Source organism: Neltuma alba, unplaced genomic scaffold, assembly GCF_004799145.2.
Source record: "Neltuma alba isolate B1F8T4 unplaced genomic scaffold, ASM479914v2 tig00000766_pilon, whole genome shotgun sequence".
Lineage (NCBI taxonomy): Eukaryota > Viridiplantae > Streptophyta > Magnoliopsida > Fabales > Fabaceae > Neltuma > Neltuma alba.
In genome coordinates this window covers 287,208-300,295 of record NW_021632181.1, presented here as the reverse complement: position 1 = coordinate 300,295, position 13,088 = coordinate 287,208, and positions in this window count along the sequence as shown.

The following is a 13,088-nucleotide window of genomic DNA, read 5'->3' as shown; positions in this document are numbered from 1 at the left end:
TTAAACTATTCAATTGTCTAGTCTATACAAACTTTTTTAAAAAAAAAAAGACTACATCTTTGGTCTTTCTATTTAATTATAATATTATACAAAATTTAAAACAAAACAAAGCCATTGGTATAAGCAGCCAAGGATACAGATTTAAAACTGTTTTTGGGTAAAATATAAATTTAAAACTTTAATAGCATAAAATTATTAAAGTTCACTGATCTCGTCAATTTTATACATGAAAATGTTTCAAACAGAGAACAAATGATTTTGAATGACTACAATTAACAAAATCATCAAATGTCAATCAAATTAGACGTTCAATAGCTAGAGCAGGATGATCATTCTGGGAAAAAGTCGAAAATAACATGGGACAAAATATTGTTGGCGAAAAAAATATATGTGAAAAAAATTATAAAATGTAAAATGTGTCAATTTCTAGATTAATCATGAATGTAACAATTTTGCAAATATTATAAAAATTAGGAACCTTTCTTGGCGAACGTTTGAACAAAATTTATTGTTGAAAAATGTTAAAAAATTTTAAAATAATTAAATGTAGGAGTTAGTTAGTTAATTTATATAGATTAAAAAAACAACTTAAATTGATTATTTGTAGTATATCTAGAAAAATTTATTAGTTTTCGTAAAAACCCCTCCTGGTAATGTACTCAACAAAAAGCTGGTAAAAAAAAATTTGTACTCAACAAAATTAATGTCGAATGGGTTGTTTTAAACATTTTAGCAATCTTACTTATAAGAAATCTTAATAGGATGTCTGAAATTTCTAGTATTATTTTTTATTTTTTCCTCATTAATAACATGTTGTGTGATTGCGTTGATTCCACATCTTTTTTTCTATTTCTCTCCCACCCACTCTCCACATAAATAAGATTATTTTTAAAAAATAAAATATATTTGCATACACGTATTATTTTTAACCAATTTTTTGGCACACATGATCTTGTACTTCATATCTTACACACACGCACACGCACACACACAAGTCATCACTATCTACCGTGTAGAACCATACATGATTGCACCATTCATGCAACAAAGAGATATTCATTTGATTTTACTTACATGTCACTTTTAACATATTTAACCAAAATTCAAAAAAAATCTTAAATCTTATTAACTCTGCCTTAAATTTAATAATTTTGAATTTTACTATCTAGGTAAGAAACCATTGACTCACTTATATATCATAAATTCTTAATGTGCTAAAACCAGACAAAAAGTCTCCAACAAATAAAGTGAAAACTCAATTATATTAATGTGACACTTTCTTCCTGAAGTGTCCATGCGTGTTCTACTTTTTATATTTTTCCTTTCTTTTCTTTTACTTTTTTGCCCTTTTGTTTTATTCACATACGGCGTATGAAATGCATCAGAGAAGTCTTTAATATCAGTCCTTTTTGTAAGTAAAAAAATTGTTTCTGTTTTGATATCTAAAAAAATGACATTTTTATTCTTACCCTTACCAAACACTAAATGCCTAAAACGAAATTAATTGATAAATTAAAATTACTGTATTTTAGACATATTAATAAAAAATGAACGGATCAATTATATTTCTTAATGGGAAGCATCGCAGCAAATAAAGTAAACAAACATTGATTGCTATGGACTTTGGAGTTTTTTTGTGTGGGTGTATGTGTATATGTATATCAATTAATTAATTTTATATATATATATATATATATATATATGGGTGTCTGTGTGCACGCGCTATACGGTTGAATCAATAAATCAATAAATTGTTTTAGGCTAAAATCCACAAAACGCCCTTGAACTTTGAGTCAGTTGAGTATAACCTCCCTTACCTTTAAAAATTTAAATTAAGAACCCTCATATTTAGTACTCCTCCGGTCCTTATTATAAGACCCCATTTGACTTTTTATTTGGTCCTAATTATAAGACCCCAATCCATTTTGTCTCTTATATTTATGCATTCTTTCCAAGATAATCCTTCTAATGATGATAGTTTTAGCCAATATACTTAATTAGTAAGGATATTTTAGGAATGATAACACTTATTTATTATAAATAACCAACTTAACTTACTTCCTTAATTTCCTCAAATAAGTCAATTGGGTCTTATAATTAGGACCGGAGGAGTATTTTATAACTCCCTGCCGTTAAAATTACCATAAAGTTAACTGTTTTTGCCTTTAAAAAATAACACTTGTCATTTGACATCTAATTTTAAGTAATTTATAATTTTTTATTTAAAGAGGACTCAATCAAATAATTATATTAATAACTTTTTTATTTTTTTAAAGTAATTAAATATTTCATTTTAAGTATTTACAAAAATTTAAAATTGCTTGTTTAAATTGTCAGGATTATTTTTTAAATGACATGACATATAATAAAAAATATAAAAAGATTGACATGGCAAAAACCGTTAACTTTAACTATAATTTTAATGATAAGGGATTAATAATCAAAACACTAAATATTAGGTTCTTAATTTAATTGTTTAATGATAAGGGAGGTTATACACAACTGACCTAAAATTAAGGGAAGTTCTATGTATTTTAGCCATTATTTTGCATATAAATGTTCAGTGGATGGAAATAACAGTCATGAGAAAAAGAAAATGCCGCGTATCATGTTTATTTTTGCTTTTCTTTTTTTTCCTTCTTTAGTTACAGATAGTGGAATTCTTTTCTTGTCTTTTTTCTTTTGATTTTCCAGCTGGGTTTGTTTTTTCTTGCACTGGGCTATTTTCGTTTGGCGAAATTAATTATTTAGTCATTCTCGGATTCACTGAATTCCAACTCAATTCCAAATATTTAATTTATTATTGTATCTCAGTATATTAAATTTGAGGCATTTAATTAATTGGTTCTTTAATTTTATAATTCGTATGTAATTCATCCTAAAAAATTATTTGTATAAACTAACCAATTAACAAAATTTTCGGTAATCTTAGTTTCAAGGATTGAATGGCAATGGAGTTGAAACTATATCTCTTTTAATTATATTTTTAGATGGAAAGAAATAGTGTACTTTTTATGATTCTCATAAAATGATAAAAAATTTAATTTATGCTTGCCATAAAAAAATTTCTAAAAAAATAAATAACTTTTTTTTAAAATCACTTTTTTAAAAGCTTTCTATGGCAGAGAATTAAAAAGAACTTAAATGAACATTCTATCTAATCTTCTAATATCATGTGAAATCATTAAATGACCAGGTCAACCAAACTTTTTGACAACATAATTTTTTTTTTTTGGCATGTTTCATAACCACCGACACAATGGTTAGTTTTATTCTTCTCTTTTCACGCATGTTCATGCTTTTTTGAAATATTGATGCTCATCGATACCCTACCTTCAATAATTCCATGGTTGTTAGAAGGGATCAAATCGTCCAGTTCAACTAGTTGAACTAGCAACCAGCCTTAGTCTTGTATAGAAACTTTTTGTTTTTTTGGGTGCTAATTTTTGATAAAGCAAAATAATGTTATTTTGTATTTTTATTTTTGACTGATATATTCTCTTTAGGCTAAAGTATACTCTTAATCCTTTAACTCTATATAAGGTTTCAGTTTAGTCTCTTAACTTTAAAAAAGTATACTTTTAGTCCTTTAACTCTAAAATTATTATTTTTAAATTATAATTTTTTGTAACAATCATAGTCATTTTGAATATTAAACTTAATAAGTTAGTATCTAGTAATATTTTATCAGCATTTAAGAGTTTAATATCATTATTTTTTGTTAATACTTTTAGGATTAGAGGACTAAAAGTTTACTTTTTAAAGTTAAGGGACCAAAATAAAACTTGTATAAATTTAAAGGACTAAAAATATACTTTAGCCTTCTCTTTACTGCTAGATATATTTGACGATATATATTAGTGATTTTGGTAAGTGATGGACGCTTGTGCTAAGTTTTCTTAGATAATTAGTAGTATCGTGATATGACTGGCATTTTGGTGAATTCTAGTAGACTAAAAATAGCCATTTAAATTGACTTTTTAGAGTCGTCAGTGAAAGTTGATTTTCAGGAGCATATTTTTTTAATGAATACTGAAATTCATTATCAAAAATCTATTTTTTGGTAGTATTTAATACCATCTGGACGAAAAGACACAAATTGCATCATAAAGAAAGAATAGATTATCCTCTTATTGTGATTTGGGAAATCCAGAATTTAATTTCTTTTTCAAATTATGATTTTTGATAACTTTGACTCTTTTTGCTCGTCTAAGCAGAACTTCTTTAGTGAATATTCTCGTTTAAGATTGAACCAAGAGGGTTGGAATGTGTTACTCTATAAATATAAAAAATTGAGAAAACACTATTGCCACAATATTATTTGTTAGGAGGGAATGCCTCTCAAAGAATTTTGATGGTGAAACCAAGCTGCTATATGCTTTGCTGTCCGTTGCAAATGCTTGCGGGCTGTTTTTTTCATGGATCTATAACTCCAATTTGAAACTTGCTATAGGTAAGTTTTTTGTGCAAGTTTACTATGTTAAAAAGAGATTTCTCCATATTTTTACCCATGCTGTCTCTCTTTTGAAAGTCACTTGGCAAGAAATACTTGCCATCACTCATAATTTCTCTTTCTTTAATAATAATGTTATTTCTAAATCTTGTTTTTTTTAATTTTAGTTCTGCAAGAATAGGATTGTTAAGTATTTGTAACATTTTACTACGAAGGACATTTCATGTTTGGTTGGAAAGAAAAAGAAAGAAATTCAACCGTGTGGTGCATCTAATGAAAACAAAAGTCTTTTAACAAATAAAGTGAAAGCCAAACTATTGATAACGAATATTTATAAAATATTTAATGTGTCACTGTCTATGTCAATTATGCCTTATTTTTTCATATAACGTGTGGAATGTCTTAAAGAAATTTTGAAGGTTAGCTAGTCTCTCCATTTCTTTATGTAAGTCTTTTTTTTCAGAAAAAAATTAATTTCATTTATATGCCTTCTTAAAATTGTAAGACTGAAGTTGATATGATTATATTGTCATTCTCTCAATTATAACAGAAAAAGCATTGACAAGAATTGGCACATATAATTAAACTATGTGAAATATTATAAAATATTATAAAATATTAACGAGTGATTTTCTTCGTCAATTATTCTTGTTCTACTTTTGATATTTTTTCTTTTTCTGCTCTTTTCCTATCTTCTATACACACTTACCAAACACTAAAATTCTAAAATAACATTAATTAATAAAAAAATAAGTGCATTAAAAGGGTCATGAGCACAAAAATAATGGTTATACCAACTTCCAAGTCAGTCAATGGTTTTGTGTTATAGAACACAGAGCCAACGAAACTTCTTGGAGAGCGATGATTCTTATAGAATATATAACTTTAGTTTGATGACAATAAAACAGGTTAATAACACATTAAATCAAGTTTCATTCATGATCCAAAATATTTTAATTTCTATCTTTAAATTATTTTTGAGCAGTTTATAATGATTAAAATATTCCTAGTTTTTCCTTTTTACTTAATTCCAACATTTTTTTTGGGAAAAATTAGAAACAGTTCACAAATGAGGGACTTGTAATTTTGTTGGCCAAAATTGAGGGACTTATAAATTTTTCACATGTATTTTTTTTTGCCAACAATATTTTGTCACATATTATCTTCGATTTTGTTTGTGCATAATGATCATCCTAGTTTAGCTATTTAACTTCAAATTTGATTAACATTCAAAGATTTTGTTAATTATAGTCATTCAAAATTAGTTGAGTAAAATACACTCACTACCTTTTTATCTTACTTCAATTACAAAAACCTCCCATATATTTTGAAAACGTCCATAAGCCTTTCCTAAAATTAAAATATATGTTACACAAATTTCTCTCTCATATTTCTGTCCATTTCTTTGTGTAAGTTCCCTTTATATGTCTTTTAAAAAATTTTAGGACACTAGTATGTCAAAAATTCTAACTATACTCCTATGCATTGTAATTTTAAAACCTCAAGACAATACCAATTATTAAATAAATTAAGTTTCCATATAGAAATTAAATGAAGACAGAAATTTAAGGAGGAAGTTAAAATGAATTCACTACATGATAAGGAATATTGTAAATAACTACCCTAAAAAATAAAAAATTTCAATTTAGGTTCTTGAATTTAAAAAATTGCTGCTAGGATCAGGTATTAAATATTAATTAGCAAATGTAAAAGACTGAATTACCCTCATGTTGAAAATAAAAAGTTAACTATAAGTTATGTATTAAAAATTATAAGTTATATATTAAAAAGTCTGTACTACTAAATAACGAGTACAATATTAGAAATTACAAATTACATAGTCTAAATAAGAAATCTACAATTGAAAATGAAAGTTCAAACAGCAGGGTAATTTGATCTTCTACACAATATTTGCTCATTTATATCAAAGACTCGGTCCTGATAGCAATTTTTTGAATTCAAAAACCCAAATCATAATTTTTTTTAAATTTTTTAGAGTCTTTATCTACAATTTTTCCTATATGATAAGCGGGCCGGTTTCATAAGAAATTGAAATCAATATCATACAAGATTTAAAAACTACTATTGAGACATATTAAACAAAGGCCAAAGCATTCAGTAGTTTAGGTAGAATTTTCCAAATATGCCTCCACACTGCATATCCTGCTTCTTACGATATTACATATAACTCGTTGAAATTATTCGCATTTCGCAACGCATCAAAGACGAAAAGAAAAGGTAAATGTGGACTGACTTAAAAAATTTGACATATTGTTTACATCAATATTTTTTCATATATTAATTGACTAAAGAATTCAACAAATATGAGTTCAAGACATCAATTGTGCAGTAGTTAAGATCAGTATTGATATAAGATACAAAAAATTTAATTTGTATTATATCCATTATTTAGTACTTTCTATCACTATTTTAAATTGTTGAAACGAAGACTGTTTTTTTCATCTTCTTTTTTTCTTCAAAAATACTATTTTTTTAAGAAGTAATTTTTATTTTACTTTTCATTTTATATACAAGCAATCTCTCTAACAAGGTAGAACTGATAATTGATGACTAAGTTGATGTACTTGATTAAAACAAATTAATGAATTCAATGAATATTAATTAAATCCACTTGCTTTGTTTTTTGAAATGAATTTTTACGTGATTTTGATTATAGTTTAGTCATCGAATTTATTTTAATGAATAGTAACTAAATTGATAATGAATTTATCAAATTTATTCTTTCAGTATCCTTAGACATATTTTTGAACTATTCTTTTCAAGCTCCATGGTGGTACGATTCGGGGCCTTATATGTCTTGCAAGTATTGAGCTTGCCAATTACAGAAAGCCCCAAAAAAAAAAAAAAAAACAGAGAAAGGTCTCTTATTGTCATTGGGTATTGCTGGGTGTTTTATATTGGGCTATCCTTTGACGGGCTGACCCTCACTGAATTTGATCTCACACCAGATAACTCTAACCCGCCTCACTATCTATTATTCAAGAAAAGCTTCTCTAGGATATATGGCTGAGAATAGTGTTCATATTTAATATTCGACAGCTCCTCAAAGAAAATTGCCTCAATAAGGAATATACTTGCACTTAGCAAAAAAAAAAAAAAAACTTCATACATATTTCTGCACAATTCTCTTATTTGTTGACTATCACTTGGCCATAGATATTAGCTTTGCTTCATGATTTCTTTTTCACAGGTGTTGAGACAATTTCTTTGTCTCATTTTCTTGAGCATTTTAATTTTCACGTTGGTGTTCTTCCTATCTGTAACTTGTAAAACTATTATTTACTAAATATTTCTCCGGTCCTTAATGTAAGACCTAATTAGAAAATTAATTTTGATCTTATATGTAAGATCTATTTCACATGCTATATCAGTTTTTTTCCAAATTAATCCTACTAATATTTTTTTTCAACAATAATTAAGTAGAAAAGGGAGGGAGAAAATTGAGGAAGATGCTTAGGATGTTTTAGAAATAACACATCATATTAACTAGTTTAACTAACATCCTTAATTTACTCAAATTATTTAATTAGATCTTACATTAAGTATAAGAAGAATACTCTTCTGATCTATTTATAAGGTATTTTCAATATATTTCACATAGGTAAAAAAAAAAAGCCTTAAAATTCTTTAACTCTTTATTAAAATATAATAACTTTTTGATTTTACCTCTATTTAATATATATACACACACCTTTTAAAAAAGATGTATAACTATTTATACTATAATAAATGAATGACAAAATAGTTCATTCACACTAAAAATTTAATAAAGTACTCCTCCGGTCCTAATTATAAGACCCAATTGACTTATTTGAGGAGATTAAGGAAGTAAGTTAAGTTGGTTATTTATAATAAAAAAGTGTTGTTATTCCTAAAATATCCTTGCTAATTAAGTATATTGGCTAAAACTATCATTATTAGAAGGATTATCTTGGAAAAAAATGCATAAATATAAAAGAAAAAATAGATTGGGTCTTATAATTAAGACCAAATAAAAAGTCAAATTGGGTCTTATAATAAGGACCGGAGGAGTAATTTATAAATAAGACAAAAAAAACTTTCTCTCTCTGGCCTATAAATATGACCAAAAGGGTACCATTTTGTCTTGATTCGAATGGGCTGACCCTTTTTTAAAAAAGAATATTGAATTTTAAAACAAATATCTGTATAAATAAAGATCACAGTTTAAGAAGCATCATTAGTTTGATAGGTTGGGACTAACCATTTTTTATTACTCATAAGTATTTTTCTATTAAAAGCAATCTTGTTTATGGACGAATATCGAACGTGGGCACCTCCAGGAAAGGTGATGTGGGCCAACACGTGAGTTGCATGTATTATTGCGTCTATTCTTTTTGGAACTGAGGCCTTGATTATATATGATGTTGGGTTGTAACTTGGTCCAGACGCTACGTTCATTAAGTGTTTTTTAAACTTGGTCTAGAATTGTGAAGTATCATCAAGTGTCTGTCTTGCTTGATCTTTCTTTTTATTTCATTATGAACTAGTGAAAACGTATTGCTTACTTATTAAACTGTGTTTAAACTTGATCAGTATGGATTTTTAATTTATTCATCAATTTTAATTCGTTGCTGTGATCTTCGTATGACTTTATATGTAGGCTAACGAACGCTCCTTTGAGGGCTAGATTTTGCAAGCTATCATGGGGCTGGTTTCAGTGGCTACACATTTGCCCTGCTTAGTAAAAAAATGTTGAAGCCTTGACATTGTATATACTCTGGGCAGGAAGAAAAGGGTGTTGTCTGAGATTGGGAGAACATGTAACTCTGGTTTTGCTCGTCCGTTTTACATGGCCAAGTCATTTTTTTTCTCTCAACAGTTTATCATTACGTGACTGCTGCATGTAAATTTTTGGCATGACTATTTAGTAACTTGTGGTTCTTATGATTTACTCATTGTACGTTGCTACATGATATTTCTTGCCATTACTTTTCATTAACTCTGTCTTTAATAATCATCCATCATAGGTCGCTGTTGAAGCAACTCAGAGTGTGGTGGTGGATCAAATTTCTAATGAGGCAGCATTTGCGGAGCCAATCCATCTGTTTCATTCAAACGGTCACTACTATGACCCTACCCAATCAACTGCCTCTCACGCGCATGTTTCTGAAGCACCTGAGGTCACTTCTGCTACCAGCGGTCAAGTAGACGAGCCTCTCTTTCATGAGGATGACTTCTTCGAAATGAATGATCTCATTTGGACAACTTGAGTTTGAAGATGGATTAAGTGCACTTGACTTGTACCATGATGCAGGGATGTTTCTTCGTGACAAGGGGCATATTGACGAGGAAACTGTTTTACATCCTTATATGAATACTTTTGACAGTAATGCTGTGAATCAGCATTATCAGTCTCAGCCCTTCGAAGACAATACAGATCAAAGTGAACTCTGGATGCGTCACGAAAGGCATATGATGAGTCCAGCAGAACTTGCAAATAATGTTTCTTTCTTTTCATCAACCTCAGGTACATTCATTGGCATGATACACTGTGTTGGTGGTTTTGCTCAACTTCCAAATAACGATTGTACCATCTATGTTCTCAATGGAGATGCAAGCTTCGCATCTCATTTGCGCTGAACTCTTCGAAGTTGACTTCCATTGGTTGATAGCCTGCTAATGCATGGAAGAAATCTTCCCTGATTATTAGTGTTGTGGCATCTTCGAGAGCTTTCTATGCTAATATTAATGTGACTTGAGCTTGTTTCAAGTGGTTCTTGTGAAAAAAAGAAAATACAAAAAATGAAAGAACATAGACAATTTCTAATATATGCTAGTTTCTGGTCATATGCATAGGTGTAGGTTATGAATCTGCCAGCATGCCTGCGGAAGGTAATCATAATCAAAGTAGCAGTGTGAGACAAGCTCCTACAAGTAGATTGTCTTCTGCTCTCTGGGCCTTCCTTTAGTCAATACCTACCACTCCTGCATCAGCGGCCGAAAATGCAAATCGGGCTCTTGAGCGGGTGTCTAGCTTTAGTAGGGTGAGAGATAATATGAAGCAGGCAAGCACAGCTGCTGCCACGGCCGCTAATGAAACTGCGATTGTGAAGAGGGCAGGTAAAGGAAGGGGAATCTTCTGGTTCTTGCCGGTTCTTATTGCTTTATGTGCTTTTTTATGGGCTTCTATGGGGATATTGAGGCTACTCAGGAGATCCATCCTTGACATCTAAATCCCTAGTTTTGCTGCTACGTGTCATATGGGATTCCCTAATTCAATGAACAAACATATATTGTTCTAACATATTTTAATAATTAAAAAAAGAAAAAGAATTTACCTTCCGTTTCTTTCTTCTTCTTTTTTTCCCTTTTTTTTTGTGAATATTGAACTTGAGAAGGAAGTTTTTTATAGTCTGAATGAGTGTTAAGATGAAAGAAGGGCATCTAGGGAGATGAATACTGGGTGACTGCAGCATCACATAAATATTACTCATTTGTCTCAATTATTAGAATTATTTAGGGTTAGCTTGAAAGAACTGAGTCCCTTTATTTGTTCATTTATTTTATTATATATTTATTTCTTTGTTTATTAGTATAAGACGCCCGTGCTAATCCAATGCGGTCTGGGAGCTCTCATTTTGGACAATGGATCATATAAATACTCACCTTCCTGTGAATCCTGCATATATATGGTGTTATTTCTCTCTACTGGAATTTTTAATTTTAATAACGTGTTTAAGTTGTTGGCGGGATGGTATCATTGTTGCTACTATTTTTTTTTATGCAGATAAGTTGCAAGTAATCGATGGATATATGTTTGGGAAAGAAAAAAAAAAGTAGAGTTGTCATAATCTTCTATTAGGGTTTTTATCAATAAATATATAGTATTTATGAATAGGGAGAATCCCATTTAAATTCAATTGGAATACTCCTCTAGTTTTTAATATATGACTTAATTGTTAAGCTGATTTTGGTTCTAAATATAAAACCTATCTCTCATATTTATCAATTTTTTCTAAATTATCTTTATAGATATTCTCTCAACCATAATCAAGTAAAAGAAGGAGAGTGGATGTTAAGGAAGATGATTATGGTGTTTTAGGAAAAAACATGTCATATTTTTTATAAGTAATTAACTTATCTAACTTGCTTAATCTAATTAAATTAGTTAAATAGATCTTATATTAAGGATCAAATTAATATTAAAATTCAAAATTAGGCATACTTTGAACAAGTTCCTAATTATGCTAAGAGGTCTAATTAGGGTTTATAAATGTTGTTAAAAGTCTAGATGATCATTCTATGATTATAATGAGTTGTTATCTTTATATATTTCTTCCTCACAAATTCTTTTCTTGAATTTTTTTTCCGAATTTTTCTAAATTTTGAAAATAGTAAATCTTTAGCAGATGACAGGAAATTCAACACAATTTTTGATTTACATTAATAATTACTCCAACACTATAATCAATGTAATAGTGTAGGTTACTAATAGATTTTAATCTTAATAGGTATAATTTCTGCTGAGTTTTAATATTGATCCATCCTCATATACTTAATAATATATATGCACACTCAATTTTTTTTATTAAATACATACATTTTTTTAATAGAACATTCAAATAAGTTAGACTGAGAATAGTGTTATAATTTATCATTTTCATATTGTAGGAAAAAACATCTGGGAGGGAGAAAAATATAGAGTATTAGCTTATATTTTAATTATAGAATTATATTAGTCTTTTAACAATATTCATGAATCTCTAATTAGGTCTAGAGGCTCTCGGCCTAATTTGAGATTTATTTAAATTGAAGACTTGATTTTGAATTTTAGTATTTCAACAATACTTTAATGGGATTATTTCTTATAAAAATGCATCATATAATCAAATATTTAATATTTTTACAAAATTGGAAAAAAAGTCATTTTAATATTTTACAAAGGGATTGGGCTGAATTGTGTGACTATTTTGATATATATATAAATAGAAAATATGTCATTTTATACTGTGATGGTGTATTTTTTTTTCCTTCCTTTGTTTTGTTTTTTGTCTTTTTTTTGGTGTTGAAAGGAATTATTTTTAATGCATCAGGAAGATTTGAATCATTAACCTCTATGTTGGTGGCTTGAATGAAAGGTTTTTGATAATTACTAAGGCCTTTGAGAGGTTTTGCATTTGGTTTGTTTATTCATTAATACTTCTTGTTCTCAATATAAAATCTAATTTATAATGTAATTTATATTACAAACTAATGTTATGCTACCTCCTGTTCTAATTATAAGACTTCATTTGTAATCTACAAACGATGTCTTATAATTAAGTTTGGAGGTAATATTTAGGATAGGAGGTATTAGTGCACATCCACTTTGGTCTGGAATTAACCATTCTGTAGCATGCATTATTGAAATAATCACATAATTATGAAACCTGGACAAATAAAATAGATATATCCAAATGTATCAAGAAGTATAGGAATATATTATAGAAAATCGTTTTTGTTGATTATAATTTGTTAAAAAATATTGAAAAGAAATCATAAATCTCTTTGTCAAAATAAATATTTTAATATCTCAATGAAAAAGAGATCTAAAATTATAAAAAAGAGGAAGAGAAAAGGGAAGAACCCAAAACAATAACCAAAACACTTATAC